This window comes from Gallinula chloropus, assembly GCF_964237585.1.
Source record: "Gallinula chloropus genome assembly, chromosome: 5".
Lineage (NCBI taxonomy): Eukaryota > Metazoa > Chordata > Aves > Gruiformes > Rallidae > Gallinula > Gallinula chloropus.
The window spans coordinates 67,452,260-67,478,810 of record NC_140090.1 but is presented as its reverse complement, the minus strand read 5'-3'; the positions used below and the strand labels follow the sequence as shown (position 1 = coordinate 67,478,810).

At 41.6% G+C, this 26,551-nt stretch overlaps 1 protein-coding gene across 1 annotated transcript in view; it reads left to right on the top strand.

The window, feature by feature from the left end:
* The window catches only part of BTRC (beta-transducin repeat containing E3 ubiquitin protein ligase), a gene marked incomplete at its 5' end in the record, with an annotated part of 116,894 nt that overhangs the window by 66,254 nt on the left and 24,089 nt on the right, over positions 1-26,551 (top strand). The gene's annotated exons all lie outside the window — the stretch shown is intronic.

Sequence of the window (26,551 nt, the reverse complement as noted above, 5' to 3'; positions counted from 1 at the left end):
TATTGTTCCTAACCCTGCTCTTCTGATATTTGTCCTCTGAAACTCCACAGAAGGGTGGATTTAGGTAGAGGCAAATAAGGAGCAGTAGAAATTGCTCAAGGGTGCACATGTTTTAACTGAAGAGGTGGGAACTTAAAAATTATATATTGAGATGCACAGATGTCTATGTGATCTATAACATCAGCTTCCTCCCATTCTCAGGAGTTTTTCCTTTAATCTTTTGGCATCTTTTTACCCATTGCCTTGTAGATAACTCAAAATCTGATGTGTATTTAACCTTTTAAATATGTATGTGTGTACATATATACACACACAAACTACTTTCCTGTTTCTGTCTTTAGGAAACCAAAAAATGCTTGGAAAGGGATTTCTTTTTATGATACTACTGGTGTGCAACCACAGGTGGACAACTTTTTAAGGATTTGGTGCTAGGTAGTTAAATAAGGTAGAAATGAGCATGAACCTGAGCTCCAAGGACAGGGTGTTTGGTTTTAATGAGGCTTATTGAAATCTGGCCAAATGAGCATCTGTTCCTATTGTTTGTTCCATATTTTGTAAGCCAGTATCTTCAGGCCAGATAATGGTGTTGGTGCGTGCTTCTTCCTCAATTAGAGAGGGGCACAGTTAAAAATCCCCTGGCATCTGGTATGTCACTAGGATTCTTGTGATGCTCCTGGGTGTGCAAACAAGTTTCTCACAGGACCACTTACTTTCTGTGGTGACCTTCACACTTTCTATTTGCTGTACTGTGAGGGATGCTCTGGTGTGTCTCCAGTCTCCTTGGCTGAGTCTTTACTCTGATGGATTGTGTGTGTGTGTGTATTAATTCCTGTTTTCAAACTGAGGTCTAACCTATTCACCCTTTCATAATGTGGGCTGTATTAGGTTTGAATGTTGCTGTTTGCTTGAAGTCCATTAGATTTTGCATTTCCCTGGATCATGGACATATCTTTTTGATACAAAGTGCTCTTTTCTTTCCCAGCAAGAGACTCGTGTACAGCTGATCTCATGGAGTTCTACAGCCAGGACCCATTTCCTGAATTCATTAGATAGGTCTTTACTGTTTATTAACTCCTATAGTCAGTTCCAGTTTGCCTGTGTCTGCTATATAAAGAAGTGTTCTCAGTTTCATTTTGCACATTGAATTCTTTCCTACACGTGCCAGAGACAGACATCCTGTGGCATACCTGCCAGGACAGCATGAAGACACCTTCTAAATGGCATACAGCATCCCCAGGTTTCTGCTTAGTTCTAAACTTAGCAACAGCTGGGAGAGGATCTCTGCCTCTAAGTAGAATGGGAGGAAGAAAGAGAGTAATGCACAACACCCTTGAAAAATTAGTCTTATCACATATGATAACTAGTACTGCTTTTTAAGGTCCTGGCAAGCCAAGGGACATCTCGGGTTCTTTCAAGTGTGTTGTGTTGTCTAGGGACTCTTTGATTGCTGTTCATCATACTTGCATGCTGCAGTGGTTACAGGATTGAACAAGGAATCTAGGAGGGGTTTATACCCTTTATTTTTAGCACTGTGATTTATTCTCTGTAGCCATGACGGCTTTTCTTGCTCCTCATCAAAAAGGAAACTGAATAGCACTCTGCAGCAGTGTTGTGAATTTTAACTGTATGATGCTTTCCTGACCCTTGGATGAAAAGTCCTGCTTAAGCATGTCGTGGTGTTCTGCCTCTTCAGCAAGCTGTTGGTAGTGAACAGGGGTGCAGAAGTAGCCCTGTTCTGCTTATTTCTGGAAACACAGAGCAGGGCTTGGCACTTCAACTATGCTGTGCGAAATTTGCTTTCAAAGATGCATAGTATTATTTATCTATAGCTGCACATTTCATATTCAAGGATGATTCACCCAAAGCAAGGAGTGGTGGAAGTAGCTGGTAATTGAAATCTACCTTCCTTTGTCAGTTCTTTCTGCATCGCTACTTCTGAATTTTTAGGATAAAAATAGTCTGCACAATAATAACATTGAGGTCAGAATTTTTGTATAAATTCAAAGGAGAGAAACCACAAGTACTCTTTAATAAACAAACATTCAGGGTTCCAGGCTGAATGTTCCAATTGGCAGCAGGACAAATTGATCTGAAGAGTGTCCCTCTTGTACTCTCAAGTCCCTTTATGTCACAGATTGATGGTTCCTCTTTCCTGAGAGTGTCCCTGCATTTACTTTGCATGAACAACACAACCAACTCAGAGTTCTGCCGTGATATACCACTGAGTTAATGTATCTTCAGATAATGCATATTTTTCCTGTGTTTTTGGAGCCTTTCCAGTCTTCGAGATTGAAATTGGAGCATTTTAATTGTGAACAGATATTTGCCTAGCTACATTCGGTTTCCTGATACTCCTTCCATTGTTTTAATGAGAAAATACATTCCTCCATATCTTAATTTCTAGTATTAAGCTGCCGTGTAGTGATGCAGAGAGGCTGTCAGTTGATGTGCTTCCTACTCTAAACCCCTCAGGAGCACTGTCCCTTTGTGTGGCTTGGATATACCTTTCTCTGGGACTACAGTTTTTGAGGCCCTTTCAGACTGGGTAAACGCTGGCTAATCGAGATTTAGGGATGTGGTTTTACCCTGCTGTTGTAGGTATTCTGTCTGTAAAAAGAGGGAAAGAGGGTTGTGTGAAAGTTGGGTATCACGGGGACATTGCTGGGATTACTTAATGTTCAAAAGGTGCTTTGAAACTCTGAATTCTCAGGATTTAGACTGCACAAGTAGAAAACAGCATCTGACATTTGTCTAAAAGCTTTGACCTAATGATGATCTTCCTTTCTTAGCAATATGTCTACTTGTCTCTTAATTGCAAGTTTCCAATTTTTTAATATTTTTTTTAGGTCAAGACAATCTTTATTCTTTAGCCTCCCCTCGGTCTAATAACCTCTTCACAAATGACTGAGACAGAAATGTGATATTCCTGCTCCCCCCACCCCACCCCACCATACACATTCTCCAGATTTTGATAGACTTGTTTTATTTATTTCCAAAATTATATCCGCAGGAAACAAGCTGTTTAAATTCAGATTATGCTGAAGCAAAATGGTCCTGGTATGAGAAGCAACGTGCTGTTTTATGAGCGCAGAGTCCCTTTTCTCATAACTGATTGATAGTAAATATTTTCCTGAAGAATTATTGCCAACCATGAACAGTGCAACTGTTTCACTTTTTTTTTCTCCGTGCTACTTGCTGTACCAGCCATTGTCTGTAATTAAGATCTACAATTCACAATGCAGACGTTTGCACTTCCTCTGGGTCTGAGCTATTTATAAGGCATTTCAGCTGTTCAGAGTTTCTTTTGAGTGTTAAACTACATGTAAACAGGCTTCTTTAGTCTTCAGTTATGCAAACACTGTGGAGTGGTTGTCATTTCTGCTTCTCTTACCACCCAAAGCAGGTTTGGGGGTCAGTGAAGGCAGGAATTAAAAAAAGAATTGCACTTGTTTTCTTTTTAAATGCAGAAGAGACTTTGAGGAAATGTTAATGTAGCAGTTAACTCATAAATTGCTTTATAGCTGAGGGTCTCTAAGTGGGTCCTGGAGATGAGTTCTCAAAGCTCTGCAGTAAGGATGGTGGGTCAGGTGTTATGTAAAATATTGATATGTAGAATAATTTCCAAACTTCGGTCACTCAGTGGAGATGTTTTTATGTTTTAGAGCCCTGGGTTTGGAATCTTGAGAAAGCAAATTGTGTTACCTTGAAGTTCAGTTCAGTGAATCCTGGAAGGGCTCTCACACAGGTCATAGAAACTCCTCACGTTTGTCTGGTTATAGGGGAAAGCTTTTTTGTCAACAGGAACAGGCTGCTTGCAGAGGGTCTGCAGCCTCCATCCTTGAGGTTTTCAAGACCAGGCTAGATGAAGCCTGGAGCTACCTGGTCTGGCTGCAGAACACACCCTGCTTTTCGAGCCTGAAGTTTGGCTGGAGAACTCCTGAGGTTTCTTCTAGTCTGAATCATCCTGGGATCCTCTCATTAAACAGGCAGTGAAGAAGTAATAGAAATCTTTTAAAATTTGGAATTGACCTGGCATCCTTAATTAAAATTCCCCTACACCTGCATTGTATGTAGTGTCACATATGGTCATTCCACCCCACGTGTTTGCTGGTTTGGTGATTGATACTCTGCATAAAGAATTGCAGCCTTGAGGTCTTTATTCAAGTCCTGTCACTCTGATTTGTATAAGGAGTCTTCACCAGGTTAAGAGCTACCAAACAAACTGGGCTTGCATTGATAAAGTACTTTAGGATCTTTTGTGCTGGAAATGTGAAACAGTTTCGAATCCAGATCATTCATTGATGACTTTAGTGGTAAATGGTGGCAAACCCAAAGAGAAGCATCGCCTCTTGGGTATTCAGGTGCGCTGGCAGCACCCTCAGATGGTAGAGAATGCAGATACCGGCACTGTGACACTAACTAGATGTGTCTTCAATATTTTTCAAATGCAAGAACTGAAAAAGTGGTTTGAAAAACACGTCCAAGTTTTATGCTAAAGCTGGTGGTGTGAAACGCTGGCGTCATCGGTTCATAGTGTAGCCCACTGCAGGGAAGCCATTGGTGTGGGCAAGCCTGACGTTTCAGAAGGCAGAGCGAGTTCTGAGTTAAGCCTGGCGAGGGAGCTGCTAAAAACCAGCCCGTTTCCCTAGACCGATGGGGGCTAACGGGGCGGGAGGGGAGGGGGGTATGCTCCGATGTCTTTGCTGTCAGGAGCGGCCAGGGGAGGGGAACTAGCGTGGAGCGAGTTCATCGTCAGGCGTGTACTGCAGCATTGCCCACTGATGCATGCCGGATCACCCGCACGCAGAGATCACATGGCTCCTCCAAAAGTCAAACGATCAATTCGCCTCGTTTTGGCTCTGTACTTAATGCACAAACAGTGCGATCTGCAGGGCTGTAATTGCATTGTTAGGGCCAAGGAACAAGCCTGTGCCTTTTCAGCAGACAGCTGGCAGGGAAAGAGGCATGTTGTTAGGAAAGAGAGAGGCAAGGCAAATAAAATTACTGCTAACGCTCAGAGATCGGCAGGAGTCCTACTTGCCTAATCTTACCGGTGGGAGCAAGCGGCTGTTGTAATCCAATTATAGCAGCATAAGCAATTTGTTAGACACTCCGCATAATGTAACAATTTCCCAATAAACTCTGACTTGTAATAACGTCGGCAAGAGCCCACATAAATCTGCCCGAATGGTGGGGGCTGGAGTGTTCGGCTGGGGGCTTGTAATTTGTGCCATCAGCACGTTTTGTGGAGTGTGGTGTGGTGCAGTCTTTCAGTGCAGGAATTTTAAGGAGAAAAGCATGGCACGCCCCTCCAAGAGAAAACCATTACCAAGGGTCAAAAGAGATACCAAACAAAGCTGGGAGGTGGCTTTTCTAGGAGTGAGGAAAAAAAAAAGCAACCCCCAAACACCAGGCTCTAGCTAATGAGAATTTAAAAATATTAAAAAGCAGTAATGAAAATTGTAGCATTTTAAATTACAGCAGGGGGAGGAGGGGGAACTAGAATTACATCTGTTTAGAGGGGGAGGGAGAAGAATGCCCTTCCTTATGTTTAAGCCGTTTAAATATTAAAAAAGAAGCTCAAGTATTGAAAGGGATGCTCTGTGCTTAAAAGACAGAGAAGCCATGGATCCTGTCCCGAGCAATTCATAATCTACAAAGGGAAAAATTAAACCTTTTCTGGTATCCAGTTACTCTCCCGTTGTCTTTCTTGCAGCTCCTAGCTGGCTTCATGCATATTGGCACAGCATCTTGATGATGTGTCTGAGAGATAAAACGTAGGTCTAGAACCATTCACTTTGAGCGTACCCCAGTGAATTTAACTTTTTTGGCACAATGATGAATGTCCCCTCTGGTTCATGCAGATCTACACAAAGAACTAATCTAATTTAGGTATTATTTAAAAGTAAAATCAGTCTGCTGTGCTCTGCCTGTCACTCTTGGAGCACATTGCGAGTTACAGCATCGTAGACACCAGTTTAAGGTTTATGTTTAGCAAGATTTAAGATATCATATTTCTGTTAATCCTTCTATTTAGCATTTCCCTTTGCTGAGATGCAGATAGGCAGCAGGCAAGATAATGTAGGGCCCTTTCTGTACAGCACAGAGACTGTCAGAGGTTCAGGATTTTCGGTGTAGTTCTTACCGCCGCTGTGGTGTAAAAACGCCTGACTTCATAACACTAACAATACTTTATTCACTTCCTAGCTGTGGGATCCTGTGAGGCTTCAGAGTGAAGTGACATTTCTGCTCTCACTCATTCCCAAGTTGTGGCAGCACAGTGCTTTTTCATAGCGGGGGGGAAACAGTTCCCAGTTTACAAACCAGTTTCCCTTATCGTTTAGAGCTCCTGCTCTCAGTCCCTGTGTTTTGATGCTGGACTACACAGGCTCCTTTGCTTAGCCAAAAATAATCAAGCAGACAAACCCAAAACTAAATTGTTGACCTTGTACATAAAGCTCACACAATTATGCCCATACCTTCTTTGCCTTTATGGTAGTACCATATTCTGTGCTATAGTGGGGTGTGTTTATGTATTCACCTGTCATTGGTACTGAGATGATTTTTGTTTGAACTGTGAACTAGTAGCTGAGATGTGCAGGCAGGCTGCCGTGCGGGTAATGCTGCATATTTTGCCCTTCTTTATGTGGAAGTCAAGCCTCCATTGTTCTTAATTCTGCGTTGTCTGCTAGCGTATCAGGATAACAGGCTGAGACAGCGAGCGTTTCCACAAGTATCCTAATAAATATTTTCTTTCAACATAAATATGCCCCAAAAAGTGTGTTTAAAGAGGGCAGGTATTATCTTAGTTTACCGAAGCTGCATCAATAAACTGCAGTGCTTCTAATAAAGCCACTCAGTGTCTGGGTTTAACTAATGGCTGATTTTCACGGCTTTGACAGTGAGCTGTGTGCGTTATTTTCTCCTGATATTGTAAAAATAATGAGAGCAAATTAGAACAATCAGTTTACCCAGATAGCTGCTGATTGGAGGTGATGGGCAATATGGCAGCGGGTAATCCATCTTCGGGCTCCTGTCACATTAACTTCAGCAGTGTGGAAAAGATCAGGCGGAGCGAGCGGGAAGCCTGCCCAATCAGAAAGCCGAAATTAATGAGAAGAGCATTGTTCTGTGATCAACCTTTTAATTAGCAAGAGTGGAGATGGAGGGAGTGATGAAGCTGGCAGCACAGCTGCACAATGCTGGGCATGTTTTCGGTGAGGGGGAGGAAAAACATGGGTTTTAAATTACCCCTTCTGTGCTCCCTGTACACCGGCAGTGTGTCTTCATTCTAAACCCCTTAAAAGATCTTAATAAACAGCCGCATCCAGGTTAATATTGCAAACGTGGCTGTTACTAATGAGTAGTTTCAAAGTAGGTCCTTTCGGGGGTCATTTAGGAAAATGTTGATCACCGTTTACAAAAAAAAAAAGAGAGAGAGAGAGACAGGCTTTGGTGTTGGTTTTAAAGTTTCACTGCATCAAGGAAAGAAGAGGAGGGAGGCAGATAAAATTAGAGTAAGGGACTGCCTGTTTTATCACTCCCCTCCTTATTTAGTATATGTTTGAAATAAGATTCCTTGGCATATATTTGAAATGAGACTCCTCAGTTAAAAATACTGTGTGTGCCATGTGGCTTTAGCAGCAAAAACCCAGGAGAGATCAAATACTGTGTTGATTTCCTAATGCTGCTTTTTGTTGGGTTTTTTTTTGGTCAAAGAGGTTTTTTTACCCATGGTTTTCAGTTTACTCACTTACCAACAAGAAATTATAAGTTGAAAGGTTCTGCTGCTCTAATTGATAAGAAGATTGACTTGATCTTTTTTTCCACCCCCCTCCCTAGAGGTTTGTTAAAATCACAGTTTTCCCAAGTACATTCGGAAAAATAGACATGGGAATTAGTAACTGTTAGATCTGAATACCAGTCCTAGGAAGATTGGTATTGTTGTAAATGAAAAAAATAATGTGGGGAAAAAGTGATGTTAGAGGCTGATTTCTGGGAAGGAAAACAAGAAACATTATGAAATAGTGTTACTGTTTGCAGTGCAGGGGAATCCACCTTCTTGTGATGAACACGGCTCCTGTTCTTCCATCCTTGCTCTCCGCATTGTGTTTTTCAGGCATTACTGGTCTCCTTCCCCACAGTTCCCAAAGTTGTAACAGTTGGAGAGCAACGTGCCATCATTCTGCACACAGTGTCCGTGCTACTTCTCTAATCAAGACACAGACTCTCTTCACTTCTAGGTGTCTCACTTTCTGATATGGAAAAGCGACTAAAACCATACCAGTTCGCAAGAGAAGCCAAAAATCAGCACACTGCACCCAGCTAACTGTGCAGGCTGTTAGTGTGGCTTTGCTGTAAGTTGGCACCCACCTGCCAACTCTGCATTGCCTACTTTTCGGTAGGTAGCAGCACATAGATAGACGAGAAAGCAAAGCTTGTGTGGGTGAGGTGGTCTTTTTGGGGTTCTCTTTAGGCAGATCTCACCACCGTGCTTACTGCAGTATGGTGACCTTTCTTACTTTACAAAATGAATAGTTGGGATATCCACATAGTTTTATAGCTTGTGAAACATTACATCTCTGCAAAAAAGTCAACCTGAGAAGTCACAGACATTTTGTACTACCTAAACCGGTTGTATTTCTCATTTAATGATTAGTGGGGCTTACAGTTCTGCCTCTTAAGGTTGCCTGATATTTTCCTTGATAAGAAACAATTTTGATAACTTTGCTACTATTTAACCCTTTGAAGTAAAATTTTATTCCTGCCTGGGTCTGATTCCCCTGACTCCCTGCAACCTGAGGCAGAAGCAAAGTTTGGTGTGTGGGGTGAACAGTATTCACTTAACGAACAGCTGTTCAATATTTTATTGTATTTGTTTGCTCTGTGCCCCAGGCTGTACTTATTGCGTGCCTTTCAAGCCTCGGTCAGAATATGGAAATACAAACTTCCTCCTGGGGGTTTCCCCTGTAGTTTGAGTGCTTCACAAACCTTAATTAATCCTTCCAGTGTTTCTTGGGGCGAGGGCTGGACTCACAGCATCCCTTTTGTGCAGAGAAGTTTAAAAGGTACTTTTGCAACTGAAATCTAGAGAGGAAATAGCTTCTTTATAGTAAGTGATGAGGCCTCACAGGGGGGGCATGTTAGATTGGGAATTATGGCTCCAGATTTTGTGGTATCTTTTGTCTGTGTCATATTTTGCTTTTCCATCTCAGTTCTTCCATGAGTAAAAGGGGATAATACTGCTTAACATTTCCTTATTAGACACTTGGAATCTGCAAACTGTGGTATCAGCTGAAGCTTGTTTTGTACTTAGACATTATTTTTGTTTATACACACCTTATGTTGATTTGGGTTTCATTCCTCTGGTGACTTCTCTCTCTTCTCAGGTCTGTCTGTGCTTTTGAGAGGCTGTGTTAGATATGCATCTTACCAATACTTGCAGTCAAATTTGCAGTAGATGTTATGTGGGTGGCAGGGGGAAAGTGTGAGAAAAACTGGACACTTTCTAAGCTAAACCGTCTTGTTGCTCAAAACACCAATAGCTCTCAAAGCCTTTTGTTCTCCTTTAGTAAAACACAAACCCCAGTAAATTATTCCACGGCTGCTTAAATCAGGTTGTAGGTTCCCAAAGAGAGTCCCTTGTGGGCTGAAACCAAGTGGTAAATTCCTGCCCAAAAGTAATCTTACTGCAAGAGAATAACAGCAAAGAGGTGACGTGTTGCAGAATTCACCTTAAGTATGGAGCCACTACCGTGACTCTGTAATGGGATGTCCCAGCATGGGGCATGATATCATAGAAAGTGTAAATATGCCACGTGTGAATTAATAGTTAGCCTAAGGATTGTTAATGTTTGCTTACATGTTAAAATGAACATACAGATATTTTTTTTAAACTAATAAAAGAATTTTGTCCTAGCACCTGCTTGGGTTTTGCAACTGGATGACTTTATCAGTGCTGGAAGTTCTTGGTTGTTTTTTGGAGCCTGTTTTTTTGTTGATTTCATTAAAAAAAATTCACATATTTTTCATATCAGTTTTCTGTATTTTGCGTTTTCTCAGTACAGTTTTTCTGTCTCTCTTCCCACCCCCATGTGCAGGTCACCCTGTTCTGGTCCCTTCAGTTTGAGACCTGCTTTGATACCAGAAGACATTCCCCCCACCCCCCCACTGCAAGATGGGGGAAGATTGATTCTCTGGGGTGTTTTGCTTCACTTGTTTTGCCTGATCACTCTGAAGTTTTTCTCCACTGTCTTTCAGGATCAGAGCTGTGTGTAGGGTGTTACTACTTTTAGTGTCTTTTCCCTGAGGCTCAGTCAATTTAGGGAACAATAATGTAAGCCTGCAAAGTGGCTGCATAGTGTCTGGGGAGAAAAGGGTTGTCTAAGCCAGGCTCAGACCAAAACCTGAGGAGGAACAGGAGTAGTTGGAGTAGGACAACAGAAGTTGTCCGCTAGCACTACTGACAGTCTAGTCTTCTGCTGTAACTGCAAGTTCATCTTTCCTTTCCTCTTCTGTGGTGTGTGATGGCTTTCTGGACTCTCACACTGATTTTCATCACAAGCTCAATATTCATTAGACTCTTTCTAAAATACTCCTCTTATGGATGTAACTTTCTGAACATCAGGACTGACATAAAAGGGAACCCCACAGAGCAATATACCTACTTCTGTAATGGTAGTGATGACCTGAGGCCACCACAAAGGCTTTGATCTACGGCCAGGTTCTCAGACAATGTTGTGTGCTGAGGAGGTTGCAGCTATATCTGCTCCTGTGATCTAAAGAGATCCTCACCCAGCCAGGACTTCTCTGAGGAGAGGCAGCTTTCATCTTTGAGTAAGCTACCCAGAACCCCTCTACAGAGTGCTGCAGGGCAAGTCATATGGACAAGCCAGCCTAGTTTGCATCTACTGAAGAAAATCATTAAGTAATGAGAGGCTGTACAGGAAGAAATTTTCCCAGAACTCTTCCCTCTCTCTCACCCTGCCCTGTAGCTTTCAAAGAACTCCCACAAACTCACTGAATGTGCTGTTAGAAACAGGTATCCAAGTACACACCAGCCCATGTTCAAGTAACAAAGTTCTCAAAGTGTTTCCCCGTAATGGTCCCAAGTGGAGCACTAGGCTCCATGGATCTGTACCTGTGCACTTCCCAGAATACATGTGTTTTGTCCAGCACAAGCTTTTCTAAATACTGTTGGAGAAGCCAAAGCCAACCTTGTTCACGTTATATGGTAGAATCTATCTCTAGGTAAACTTTACTTACTCCAATTACTCTGTTTTGTTCTTTGCTCTGTGCAGGTTTACAAACTACTTGTTGTTGGCAGAACACCAGCAACACTTTCTTTAGAATTTCTCTCTGTTTGATTTTGGGGGTTTTGTGTGTTTTGTTTTGTTTGTTTGCGTTTTGTTTTTTTTTTTTAAACCAGGTTAAACTGAGTCACAATTTTCTGACTCAATTTAACTTAGGAGATTTTTGTGGTTTTTAAAAGAGTAATAGCAAGTGTCATCTATCCAAAGGCTTTGTATGGTTTTCCCAGCTGTGTAATCAGTATTACTATTCCTCCCTTGCTTAAAATTACAGTAGCATCTTTTTATAGGTGATACACTTTAAAGTCTGGAAGATTCAGAGTTTTTACTTGATTTTAACTGTCCCCTTTTCATATACACAGTAGGACTCAAGATGTGATACATGGTAATTTTGTTTCTCACATAATGCAACGTGGTATCTGATCTATAAAATTTAACTACAATAAACTTTGTTTTCAGTAATGCAAAACCACAAGGACAATATTTATTTAAAGACAAATAATTTTGTAAATTTACCTATTAAGGTTTCAATAGGTAAACAGTCATTTATAAAGTATTCCAGAATGTAATTTGTCTTTAGAGAGATTACAAAGCCTTAGCTGGACTAATGAAATCAATATATATACTAAAGTAGTATTCCCTAAAATGTATCTTGTAGTTCCCATGAAGGTGGGAGAGAGAAATGTGCATTTATAGGTTGCATAGATAAGTTATCAGCTGGGAAATGGGAGCAGCACTGTTGAGTCTGCAGTCTCACCTCCTGCTATAGCATTTAACAAAGTTAAACAGTCCTCATTGGAGAACTCGATGTCTTATCCTCAGTTTAGTTCCAACTACATAATTGCCTTTAACTTAATTTCTGACCATTTGTCATGTAGTAGCTTCTGTGGATCAAGAGCTGACACTTAGAATCCCTTCTAATATGAAAGACCAGATCAACAGGCTTCTAATCCTGTCCTCAGGTGGAGACACATTTACCTTTGGAGTTTAGTGATACTGAGCTAAAGGACTTTTAGTCTTGTGGGGGACCTGAAGTGACTCAACATAAATAGTCTGGCTGGAGGTCAGACACTTGCCTCCATCAAAGGCAAGTGCCTCTCAAAGTACATCACCATTGACTGGCAGGACAAGTTTTGATCATAAGAATTGTTTTGGAGTCTGACAGCTGGTGCCTCTCTGAGTTTTTGCTCTTTGTGGTCCAAAGTCTGGAAAATACCCATTGCAACCTATACCCAGGTAACTGGTCAGTTAAAGGTAGAAGCTAGCAGAAGAAAGCAACAGTGATTGAATCATTTATGTATCTTCTAATGGAGACAATAGGCAATTGTGCCTGGACGCTATGGACTTTCATAGTCACAACAGGTGACTGCTCAGCAGGTCATATCCTGATCTTCCCAGTCAGTGGTGACTTAGAGTTTCACCTTACAACTGGTTAAAGGTTGGTCTGAGGTCTTCTTTCCATTCTGTTTCCATCAGAAGATAATTTCAGGAGGACCTGATTGTTCTAACAACTGGAAATCCTCTTCGAGTTTCCAAGCTAGCTTATTCATGGAGAGATTGCACCACTGGTTCTTCATCTTGTTTCTCCCTTTTGTTTTAATAATTTCTTTTCACATTTTAGTGTTTATCCCCTACACTTTTAGCAAGCAGTCATATCCTGTCTGTTTTATTAGGATAAATTGAGTGGTCCTTGAGGAGTGGCTTAATTTTAGAAATGAAGGAAGAGAAACAGAGAAGATGTTTGATCATTTGTGGTCGAGGAGTTCGTTTTCTAGAAGTAATTTGTATGTTTATTTTTCTGATCACTGTCTCATACACAGGATTTGCCAAATTATTACCCTAAACTGTACTGCAGCTATTATTAACACTCAGTCTTATGTATGTGCAAAGATCTAATTCTTCTAGCTGATGCAAAGTTTATGGTTTAACTATCATATTAAGGCAGTGTCACAATCTGCATTTCTTCTGAAAGGAAGAGGAAGCTCTGGCAAATAACTGTGTGTTTCTCCTTGTTACTCTCATGTGTTCTGGTCCCTTTGTTCTCTTGGAGGGTTGTTCTGCTCTTCGCAGTACGCAGCGAATAGTACTGCTTGACTGGATGAGGTCTCACCAGTAGTAGTCACTGCCACTAACTGGCAGATTTTAAAATTTAAAGAGTTTTCTCAGAGGGAAATAACTCATGATGTACACTAAAAGAAACTGTTCTATCTTTTCTTTCATGTATGATTAATACAATCTCTAATTTACAAAAACAGATTTGAATTTGTCTGTGTGGGGCAGCTCATATCCAAGGTATCTTCGTCTAGGCAGGCAGTGCCCCGTTGTGTGGGACTGACAGTTCAGTTGAGGCTGAAACTTGGGGATAGAGAGCAGTACTCACTATGTACATTGCTGAACCTTATTTGTAATAGTGACAGGCAAGTAGTCCTTACCTGCTCAGCTCATTGAAATTAGGGAATGAAAAGGGTTTTGTGTTGGTCCTGTGTCCAACAGGCGAACTTGGCTGCATGATGCCCTGAATTTGTGAAATCTGATACTGTACTAATTGTGTGCACAGGTTCAGATTAACTGTCTTCTCATATCCACAAAGCCTGAGATCCTCCTGTTCATTCTCAACACAAATGAAATACTTAAAACAGTGACCACAATCAGGGAATTTAGTTAAAATAGCTGATGATTAAAATATTTCAGTATTGTTTTTTCCAACCCCGCTTCTGTCAATTTAAACAATAGCTTTTGTGCTTAGACTGACATTCATTTAGAAGAAAATAAAAGTGGAAAATACTTAACAGCTGCACTACAAAAAATTACATTGTTAAGTAAGACTTGTAATGTCTCAAGAAAGAAAACCCTCTTTCTGACAAGTAAACTTTCCTTATAAGTCTTTGATTGCAGGTTGTAAAGATGTTACTTAATTAATGCCAATTATGTGCATGTGTTGTTTTCTTTCACTAGGTTTTACAAAATTGTGTGATCTACAGAGTTGAATCATGTTATTCTCCTGCCATGTTAATTTAAATCTGTCAGCCCTGTTCTGGATCATAATTTGTAATCCTGGGCAGTTCAGAGATGGGTTGTAATGGGAGCATTTTGAAATTTGATTTAGGAGACTGCAGATGATTAGGCATCACAGTGAATTAAGTCATTGTTTGAGACCTGAGTTTTGAAATTGATTCAAGGGATAAGTGAATATAAGTTTAGAATTTACATAGCTGGATGGATGGAATTGAAAGCCCAGATTGGATGTCCAGACAGGTCCTTTAAATACTGCGTGCTTTCAGCTTGCAAAGCTAGAGAGCAGGCATATCTGCAGTACTTTTTAAGCAGCTGGTATTTGGTTGCTGCAAAGAATGGCAGATGTAATAGCAAAGGCTTCTGAAGCTCGGAATTGAAAAGCCTTTAAGAAGTAATTCTCTATACAGCATCTTTGAAAAAGAATTTCAGATTTTGCTTATCATAAATGAAATACATCACCATTAGACAACTATAACTTGGCTTCAGTCAAAATCTAAATCGCTTTTCTCTCCAAAAGTCTGGGAACTGTAGATGAATTTTGTCTGTGAGGTTAGAAACACAAAGTCACTTAGGTTGAAAGATATCTCAGGACACACAACTTTCTGCTCAGAACAGGGTCAGTATTGAATTTGTTGCTTCCAATCCCTTGTTCTCCCAAGCTTTACATACATGGAACGTCTACCTTCCAGTGCACCCAGAAATGAAGCCAACACTTGGAGAACGTAATGTGCTTGCAGGAGAAGGGCTACATTCGGCACTAGCTGCTGCCTCCCTTTATCTCCTAAGACAGCACCAAAGACCTCATTAAATTACACAGTCTGGAAGTAACAAAGGCAGAGAAACAACAGCCACAAACTGCCTCCTAGATGAGGTTGGGAGATATATTGCTACTAATATACAGAAATGATCAGGGATATCAGAAATTTCGGTACTTGGGCATGCGTATGTGGGGAAGTGCTGCTGATGCCACGTCTTACTGCAGTTCGGTCAGCGCAATCTCTCTCTTACCTGTCTCTGATTCGGATCCAAGCCACAACTATTTGGAGATACGGGGGAGAACAGGTGGTCTGCAGTGTCAGCCCAAAGAGGCACGCAGCTGAGGGTTGCCAGCATCACTAAGAGATCTGCAACTGCAGAGGTCTTGCTTTCACTTCAGATGTCCTTTCACTCCTGATGGACAGGTCAGATATCGGACTGTAATCCTCTCCTGCCACATGCAAGAGGTGTGGGGAGAGAGAAGTCGTTGCCAGCGCTTTTCTCCAAGTCCTCTTAAGGGGATAAAAGGAACGGCCTTGGATGCCATCGGTACTGCGGGAGGGAAGGTCTGTGTGTCAGGATTTGGGTGCAGCAGCAGGAGTGTGTACAGAGTTCGGGCCCAGAATGGCAAGGACAGCTGTTGCCTGGGACTGAGGGACACTGGCGGGCGATGCTGTGAAGTTTTTGTCAGGTGCTTCTGTCATCTACTCGGGTCTAGTTACTTCTAGTCTTTCTTACTGGACTTGTCAGAGAAGGGAAGGCATAGACATGGATAGCCTCGCACATCCTATTGTATTTCTTCGTCTCTGTCACATACTAATATTAAAATTGCAAACTCCTAAACCCGAGCAATGCTCAGAAGCCTCCTTGCAGTTCCATGTTGAGATTGTGTCGGTCAGTTAGGGAGCCCAACTAAAGCACACCTTCTCCCTTTGTGCTTCAGGGGTGTGTGAGTTGTTTCTGTGGTTGTATTGTTTTTCGGAGTGGTGTCTGGATGTGGTGGCTCCATTTGAGAAAACAAGGTAAAAACATTTCTCAAAGCACTCAACTTTTGATGCTGCTTTGGAAAACAGCTGCAGTTACCATTACAGATGCATTTTTTCTATTTGGTGAAGTCGAGGACATGCCTAGTTCTGTGTAGGTTTTAAGTGACAGATTTTCTTGCTGACACTTGAAAGCAAGTTTGCACTTGTGAAAAGTGTGGTGTGGTGTCCCCTGGTGACATTGCCCTCAGCAAGCACCTTTGTTGCAAAAGGCCTCCAAAGACGTTCCCAGCATTAAGCTGTGCTTTGCCTCTATGTGAAGTGTGTTATGATACATCTGTTTAACTGATAGACACATGAAATGAAGAGCAGTGATTTGCCTATGGCAGCACAAAAAGGCAGTAGGAGAGTTAGGAGTAAAATTGGAAAGACTTGGCTCCCATATTCCTTTCTCATTTTTCCATTGTACTGCCAGCTTTCAGTTTATCAAGAATTAATAAGTAATAACCTATGATTAAAAAGGGCTGACACTCTTTCTGTCATGAGATGTTTCTCTGTCTTCAGCATTGTGCAGAACGCAGCAGGGTTACACCTTTTGAGTTTTACTTAAGCGGCGTTACTCAATATTTAATGCTGAAATAGAAACACATAATTCACAGCTGCAGACGACCTGTCAGCTGCGTTGGGATGTTTGTCAGCTGGAAGGGAGGGTGAGGTAGCAAGACTTTTTTACACCATGAAAATTGAAAATTTTCAACAATTTTTTCATTTAATTTCTTGCTACATTTCACATTATACACACAGCTGACATGATAATCCCTCAGCTGGTCCTAAATTACATTTTAAAATAGAGAACAGTTAATTACAGCAATCTGAGTATTTTTAATCTGTTATAGAGGGAATTTCTCCTGACGCTTGTTTCTCCTGAATTTCAGATAAACTGGTGGATATATTGTTAATTATTCATGTGACAGCAAAAAGTAAATCAAATAAAAATTATGGACAGCCCTACCGAAGACTGCTTTGGATGAGACCAGATAGACACAGCTTAGCATCTCTGGCTCTTCTGTTTCGAGAGTGCTAGAGGGAGCTCTAACCCCTCGATCAAAGAACAGGCTATGAATGGTGCATCTGTGGTTTGGTCTGTGGTAGGAAACGTTGAATCTGTTGATGTTTCATTTTATTTTCTATCAGAAGGTTGCATATGCTTCTTCCCAGCATGATCCCAAATTGCTGCTCTTAGATGAGAAGATGCAAATCATGTGTTTTCAAGTTTACTAATATTAGGACTTAATACAGGTTGTTGTGAGCTGACTGGAAATAGAGGAAACGAGGTATCACAGAGGTGTTTAACAGATAGTGTGCAGTGGTACAGTCTAATCCACCCTTTCACAAAGGACGACAATTCTCACAGTAGAAGACCTAATGATATTGAAAAGAGAATATATTTAAAACTGTTGGAAGGAAAAGCTACTTTACACAGCATGTAATTGGTTCTTAGATGTTTAGCCAATTATTATAGTGGAAGTTAAAGCATTGGTGGTTGTTAGGTAAATTTACAATGGGATGCATCGGTGCATGAGGATGAAAGAAATTTCTCACATGGAATGTTCCACACTGATTACATCCTTGATATGACAGGAAAGTTAACTCTTACAGATAGGACATAAAGAAGACAAGAAAACTTAGCCTGTATTTGTAGAAAATCAAATGCAGGTAGATGGATATTGTTTTCACTGTTTATTCTTCTCTTTAAAAGGAATAGTGGAATTGTGCCTTTGAATGAAAGAAAATTACCTGGAAAATACAGTATGTTGAAGGACCAAGACTAGCAATCCTACTTGTATGTTAGATTCAAACAACACCACTTTGACTAAGTTTACTAAAGGGAGTGTAGTTCTGGAGGGTTCCCTCCTTCTTTTAGTTTAACATTTTTTTTTCTGAAAGATTATTAGCAGGTGAGCACTGAGCCAAAGAGGAATCCCTAGTGTGATAGATTTGTGCTTCTGGGTTGTGTGATTTGAGTATCAGCTGATAGGGAGAAGGTCTGGTCAGCTGTGGAACTGAGTATACCTTCCTCAGGCACTGTTACAGTCAAAATTGGTTGCTCGCTGTTGCAGAGGGTACCATTCCTTGTCTTTCTTTTGTTACATACTTTTAAATATCAACAGTGTTTGGTCTTACCCAACCCAATGTAATTTCTGAAGATGCAGAATTCATTAGACAATTAGCTTGAATATTTTGAGTCTGTTCTTCAGATCATGAATCTCTTGCCAGGTACCAGTGAAAGAATGGACCAACACAACCTTGAGATAAAAATTCATGGAAAACTTTAGGTTGAGATGCACTTCTGGAGGTCTCTAGTCCCAACATCTTATTTAGAGAAGTATTACCTTCACAGCTCATTTTGCCTGGGACCTTATACACTCATATTTTGAAAATCTCCCTCTTAATACCCAGTTTTCCTTGCTACAGCTTGTGCTTGTTGCCCTTCTTCCTGTCCGTATGCACTTCTGGAGAGACTGTCTCACTTTCCTCTCTAACTTCCCTTCAGGTAGTAGAAGACTAGTAGGTTGCCTCCAGTCTTCTTCAGGCCAAACACATCCAGTTCCCCTAGCAATCTTGGTGGGAATCACCCCAGTTTATCAGCAAGGTTACGTTTGACTGTAAGGTTAGCAGAGCAGCTCAGCTTGAGAAGACAATGTGGATTAGTGGGTGAGAGCTATGTGATTCTCTTGTAGGGGTTATTTGCAAGGCAAACCTGTCAAGATTTTGGCTGCAGCCCTCTGACCAGCCTTGATCTGACACTGTGTAAGAGTAGCGTTGGTATCAGTCAATGTGGGCTGATAAGATGTCATCATCGAGATCTAGCTATGCTGGTGGAAAAGAATACCATTCAGCCTTCATCTGGCTGCTGCAGGTTGCTGCCCTCCAGGATCTGTCAGCAAAACTGCAAACCTGCTTTCAGTTGAGATGAGGTGTTTTAGCTTAGACAGTTTAAATAGCAGGTCTTTGCTAACAAGCTTATTTTGACTGAAATAGGTTAGGAGTGCTCGTGTAGCCAACTCTGCCAGCAGACCTAAGAAGTAGGTTTGCAGTGGGAGAAAAGCACATATGTGAATCTTGCAGTTCTTCAGAAGACTGCTGCGCTTTTGTTCATTGCATCTCTCCAGTATGTCTGGAAATATGTGGTACTCCTGTAGCTGGGGAGTGGTATATGATATCCAGCATGTATCTTCATGACTTCCAGTTCTGAATCACTCACTTTGCTTGGCCAGGTATTTTGGTGTGCCTGTGTCCTCTGTTGTGGGTAGCAAAATGCATCTTCAAGGAGGAAGCTCATGGAAAATAATAATGGGTAAAACTGTCTTGGAAGACTTGTGTTTCTTGATTATAAAAGCTTTATGTAGATGGAACCACACTGTTTTGAAAATCTCAGTTGTGCTACTGAGTGCAGCTAACACATTTTTTTGGTCATTCTGCCCCTCTACTCATGGTGTTCCCAGTGGTATAGTCTTCACTGTACAGCCATGGTTTGAATCACTTGAGTCCACCTACCTCTTCTTAGCTGCTTTTCCCTGCAAGTTAAGGGTTTACTTGGAGAGAAAAAAAATAAAGTCAACAATAACACCTGTAAAGAGTAACTCTGCTCATGCTTGGGTGCTTTAAAAACAGAAGCAACTGTTCCAGAAAACTATGAAACTGCTGCTTAGAGCATAGCTTATGCCTTTCCCTGCCATAAATGAGCCCTTTGCTGCTACTGGTCGTTACCTGATGACTTTAGTAGACTGGTTCTCCAAGTGATAATGTGCATAATCCTTCCCTCCATTAACAGTAATAACAAGTAATGGTCCCAGCAGTTCAACTCTGGTTCTGGTAGCCATGCTGAGGAAGAAGGCGTTTCCTTTGGTGACTTCTACTGGAAGTGATTTGCTGTTACTGGAGGATCTGCTTTGAAATTTGTATACGATCATTTTACACCTAGTAAAAGGTGTGCTCTGCAATCTAGCTCTTTAAGAATGATGGTGGCAGCCCTCCCCCCCCCCCCCCATATGTCTAGATATGCATTTGGTCAGGGATGGTAGTTTGGGAAAGTAACATATGCCAGTGCCGTGCTGATGCAAGCAGATTTCTCATCAGTGCTTGTTATTTGCAAAGACAACTTGCAGATAAGGGAGGAGGAGAGGGACTCCCAACCTGCATCCATTGCTAGCATCAGAAAAATCTTCCTTTGAAGGTTTTTCCTAGCACTTAAAATCTAGATGGGCAACCTATATCAAAGGGAAGTTTACAGTAAGAGCTACGAGATTCCAGACAATTAAACTTTATTAGTCTGTCTGAAACATTAACTATTAGCTTAAAAGAATAGTTTTTTAATCTGCTCTCCCTGTTGCTGTTTACTGTATAGCAGTGTGGGAGGGGAGCAGCTTCTCCAGCAAGGTGTTACTGCTGCTCTTCGTATGGCCAGTGTGCAGGTGCCCGTGGCTCAGTCCTGCCTCCCCATCCGCTGGAGAGACTCAGTGTGTTACTTCTCTGGTGTCTGCAGCTTTCTCTGGCCTGAAACCAAAACAGCCTCCTCCCTTTCTTCTCTGACTGAGATAATATCCTTAGCCAGGTGCCCTCCAGGCCAACACCATATCATAGATACTAAGATGGTACCTCTGAAAACTATTGGGCCCCCAGGATTTCAGGGAGTACAGCAGGTTGGGCTGCTATGTCCAGCATAATTCCAGTGATCTTTCATCTAGATGAATCCTTTCTTATCAGAGCTTTTCTGCAGTGTGATCAGAAACCAGGTGTGGACAAGCAGCTAAAAGCTTGAGATGAGCAAAACTGCTTGGGCATCCAAGGGACTGTTAATTTCAGTGTGAACGTGTGTTTTGTATTTTCTCTTGAAAATAAATAATAAAGATGCTGTGGTTTCTTTCATGGTGCTTTCTTTTTGACTCTCAGATGTGATTGATGATCATCTGCTTCTGGGTTATGTTCGTTTTTCAGAATGTTGCAGTGAGCTTTGCAGCGTGGAAACTAATTCAGTACTGAGCGAGTAAGTCCATATATGTGCTAAACCCATGGTTAACCTCACAGAGACTGTTATGTGAGATGGAGGCGGACAGAAATGGGTAGATTCTAAACTGAGCTTTTAAAATAAAAGTAAATGGAGTGAGTTGTTTAATGACCTAGCATTGTAGCTTTGCTGTCAAGTCGAACACTGGAAAAGCAGGTTCATCCTGCAGAGGAGAAAAATGAGGAGCCGGATACCTTTCCCATGTCGTTCAGGTGCTGTGGCTTACAAGATCCTGCTCTTTGTGGTGAGACACCCCCTCGGCACACCCAAGTTATCAAAGCAAAGGAGCTCTTTATATAGGAAGCTGACAGGAGGGAGCTGCAGAGGACTTCTTCCCACTTTGCTTAGCCTTGGCAGTTCTGCAGTGTTAGGTAATTACAAGTCTAAAAAGAAGAAGCCAGCCATAGAAATTAAACCTGTATCCTCTTAATTATGCTGTTACTGCCTTTAGGCCATGCAGACAACACCCTTTCACCAGAATTCTCAAATATTAGCTCTGCCCTTTAGCATGGAGGCCTGGCACATGGAGGTTCTCAGCTCCATTTCACCCTTTTTGTTAGGCTGCTACATCGGAGCGGCATTGAGTGCGACTTCACCACGGGCAGTAACAAGCGGCTTCATGGCCACACAAGTAGCTTTGGAAAAGCCAGCCGTGCTGAGGTTCTCTGCCTACGAGCAGCTTTACAGGCATCAAACCGAATCATCTTGCTGCCACACTGGTGTTTCTTAATCCCTCTGCTTTTCCCACACAGTTTCTAACGTGCTCCAAAATTCCTGAGCTTTGTGTCGCTGCTGAAACTGGTTTCATGTCTGGATTCACGGCTGTGGGTATTTTTAATGTGGTTAATCTTGAAGAATATTCAGGACATAGACACAAATGTGGCTTTGCTTTCATTCCCTCCCTCACTCTGGACATACACCTCCATGGTTCCTTTCTTTGTCATCTCATTGCTTGGGTTTTTTTCCCCCCAGTGTCTTTTATCTTGTGAGTAAAGTTTGAACAGTACGCAGAAAGTTAACTGCCTGGAGTCTTTTAAATATAAGTAACACGCACCCAGTAATAAGCTGTCGGTTGTTTTTTTGCTGCCTGCAAAGAAACATAAACACAGCGCTCATTTCTGGCAGGTTTTTACTGTCAGAGTTTCTCCTATTATATTTATCTTACAATTTGCCAGGGGGTGAAGTTATTAAGTTTTAGCAGCAGCCATCGATCAAGTTCACAAGTTAACACGATAAAGGCTCTGTGCTGCTCCGATCCGGGAAAATGATGATCCTCACTCGGTAATTAACTAAATGAGAAAGTTAAATCTTACTTGAGAGCTGGGAGAGATGAAAGAGAGGTGTTTGTCAGTTTCTCAGTGGAAATTAGAAGCAGTTTTCTGCAATTCCCTAAGCTGCTGCTCTGTCATATTTTACATAAGCACTGGGAAAACGTCTTGTAATTAGTGCTGTCATGGAGGATTTTTTTTGCTGAAGGATGTTGGAATAATTCATTAGATTATCAAGAAAGGCTTGTGTCCTGAAATGATTAGCACAGTGAAATTTAAACCATTAACGATAACAAGTTTAGAGCTTGCTGCAGTGCAGAGGCACCCGGGGTATGTCTGTGCCTATTTCAATCATTTCTTATAATTAAACATTATGTCCTCTTTTTTCCTCCCCTTCACTAAGACCCATCCAAAATTCCTGTTAAGGTGGCTCTGTCTAGATGTGTGACTTAACCACAACTGGCGGTGCAAACAGTTGGAGGTGAAATGCTGCGGTGGCAGATAAGCAGTTGAAGACATCTCTTTGTGTCAGAGCCTGTGTAGTCCCAGTGAGTTCAGGAAGGAGGGGAGAAGCCAAGTACGACCTGTCAGCACTGCAACGTCGATGGGAAGTCCCTTCCTTTTGTCTAGAGAGAAGCTCATGAGAAATTTGCAGTGGTGGTCTAAGTTCTCAGTCTTTTCATAGCTCAAGCATGAAGATGTCTTGAAGGTTCAGGAGGTCCCAAGCCTTCCTTGGATTATTGAAGCCATTCTCAATATTCTAGGAGACAATTTCTCTTTTTCTTTAAGGGATGCTGCCTTACATTAAGAAACATGATCTGAAGTCACCCACCCTGTGGAAGGTGCCTTATCAAAGTCCTCTGCGGTGATCAGAGGAAATAGTGTTGTGTTTGGTTTTTTTCTTTTTAAAAAAAAGTTATGACCACTTATATGCGTGGGAAAACACTGTACCTATACTAGAACCAGAGAATTGTGCTTGTGTTTGTTTTTTCTGATGCTTTGTCCCTTGTACTGAGCAAAACCAAAAGTAACCTTGGTTGTCATATGTGGGTTACAGCTGTGATGTATCAGGGCTGTTTTGTTTTATATGCAGAAGAGTAGATTTATCCAGGCTTTATTTATCTGTGCTGAAATATTGCACCTTCCTATAGTTGCAAGCCATTATTTAGATTAAAGTCCTTTCATATATTAGTCCTCTTCTACTTCACTGGGCATACAAATGTGCTTTGTGTTAAATGTAGCCATTTGGAGAAATGGTCTTGTAATTATGGGCTGCAATGGAGCATAGTACATAGATCCCTGAGCTAGTACCAACCTGAGGCACTCAATCCCCTGGGTTTCCTGGCACAGCTTGCTAGATTAGGCACACCATTGTGGGAGGACACCTCCACTGTTCCTGTGTTGTTGTGCCTAGAGCCAGCTGGGGCACTGCTCGGCCCTCACTTCCCAGGGGTTTGAGAAAGCAGAGTCAGAAAAGCTTTGTCTTCTGAGTTAGTAGTTTGCTCTCTTATACCCAAGGTTCCTCACAGGTGATGGACTACCACTGCTTGTTCTTCATTGCCACTTTTGGAAGGGAAGCTTACAAAAAGTGTGACTGTATGCTGTGCAGTGTGGATGGATATTTACCCTAGCAGTATGGATGGCATGTGGGACGGTTCGTGTTTTTTCAGGTGGAGCATGGTTCTTGTACCAGGAGAGGGAAGAGGCTGCAAACAATTGTGTGCTTCAGAAAATACTTGCTGATATTGTTCTGAGATGGTTGTTGTGAACCTGAGACAGTTGATCAGAACGGTTGAGTCATCAGGGTTTCTCAAGAAGCAAATCAATTCTCTTACTGATAGTAACCGCCCTAACACTTTAATAATACAGATGCTGGCTGTTGTTTTGTTGTTGGCTTTCTTTAATAACAGGTCTTTTTTACTTAAACCCCAGCAGATTTTTCAGGAATCCTCAAATTGAAATTCAGGAATTTTGTTCTAAACTGTAGCTACAGAAGGTCTGGGGGAGGCATGTGAGCATATATTGCAATCGAGAGATTTAGGAGCCCTGTGAATTAGTCTGTCTCTGCAAAAATGGCATATTTGTGTCCTGTGCTGTCCTCCTGGTGCCTTGCTTGCCCAGGGACCTGCTGGGCACATCATGGCTACCTCTGGGCTTGTCGTTGCTCCTGTTGATGGGAAACCAGAGTGGGCAAGGGTGCAAACAAGGTCTCAAGGTGACATTGGCAGAATGCGACCAAAGTATGAGCATGAACCTCAAGAATATAGTGTTCCCCTAACCACTGATTTGGACATAAACACTGTAACATATATAGTGCTTTTCTTAGCAGAACCACTGTATAAACTTGGAGTTTGACTTCAGAGCTGTTACAAGTGTTGGTCAATGGACTCTGTAATTTACTCATTATTTCCACCCGCGAGGCCCGTATTCACTTGGGATCCAGGCAGAATGCGTTGTTTTGTCCCATCTAAACCATCTGTTTGTACACACTGAAGCCATTACTTGTTTTTGCAGATGTTGCAACTTCTGTTTGATACCCCAAACTGATGTTTTAGTGGTAACTGGGGAGCTGAAGGCTTCTGGGAGAAGGGTGCTCAGGAGGCAGGGAAAGACCAGAACATGGTGCCACCCTGTGAAAGGAATTGCCCCTTTTGTGATCTTCGCACATCAGCTGTCCACTCCCCTCCAGCTCAGCATATTAGTCAGATTTCCATCTCTCAAATTAAAAGGCAGAGGTATAGGGTTCTAAAAAATGCTTTGTAGAGACAGCCTGTTGTGAGATGCACAGCAAACAAAACAAATGAAATAAGATCAAGCTTGTAGAATACAACATCCCTCTGCTGTCTTAATCCAGCATCTTTACAGGGTTGTCAGTTTTGCAGGCAGCTTAACGGCAGCAAAAATGACCAGGATCCCTTAAGACCTATGTTCAGTGCAGTCCACTGGTAATCATTTTTTGCCAGGCTGTTGCCTGCTGTGGACTTTGCTAGGAAAACTCCAGCCTTTCACACCTAGGACTTCATGCCCACAGTCCCTTTAAAGATTTCCCCTCTATAAAGAGCTGGACCAAGAGAGAGTATTTAATTTCTGCTGCCTGGTGCTGGCTCTGTGACTCCCTTGCAGTCAGTGCTGTCCCTCTGATGACCAAATAAAGTGTAGCTTAGTCATAGCCCTGGTCCTGCATGATGTTACTGAACGCCCACAGATATTTGTGGGGAGGAGCGGGGGTGAAAGTAAGGTTGAAAACATTGAGATGTGGACTTAAGCACCGATGGGGTGATCTCCATGTTCTGTGTTCTCAAAGAAACATGTCAAACTATAATGCAGGAATAGAAGAAACTGCCTCTTAACAATGTAGGCTAATTACTCTCTTTCTGGGAGAGGAAAGTCTGTCCAGCTCTGCTGGAAATGCTGAAAATGGTATTTAGGCGGATTTTCTCTAGAAAACGAAATGCATGTACATGGTGATTTGTTGAGTAGACTTTAAAATTGTGAGGTTTTGGTGTTCCAAAGTCAGGATGGTTGTCAGGCTTGAGGGGTATAGAAGTGCAGGAATGATTTACTCCTGAAAAAGGACAAATGGCTGCATTCTAGGTTTTGGTAATTAGATTGTGTGGTCTTTAAATAACCCACTGTTTTGGCACTTGCTGAAAAAAAGGATTTTGGGTTGTTTTTTCCCATAAAACCAGTGAATCCATGCATTTCAGATCATTAGATATCTTTGCAGAGATTTAGGTACTGTTTTTTTTCAATAAAGTCTCCTAATGAGGTTGGTATCTGGAATTATCATCATAGAACAGAAATATGCATCCCTGCATTTGTGTTTTCTATATTCTGATATCTGTCACTTGCTTTTAAATATTTGGTAATTAATAGAGACCCTCTAAATGTCTTTTGTAAATTAAACTGATGTAATAATATTGACTGTTATTACAATGCTGTCAGGTGTTAAACCATTGCAGTGAAAGAGAGAAAATCACGTGTCTTCAGCATTTAATACAAACTATTTGACCAGTATGAGAAAAAATAATTTCCCAGATAACAGTTCATCTTACTTGGACAAAGGATATCCTTGCATTGCAAAATGTGCACTCTCCTTCCAGTTAAATCGTTTAGAAAGCAGAAATTATATCTTGCTATCAAGTAGTAAAT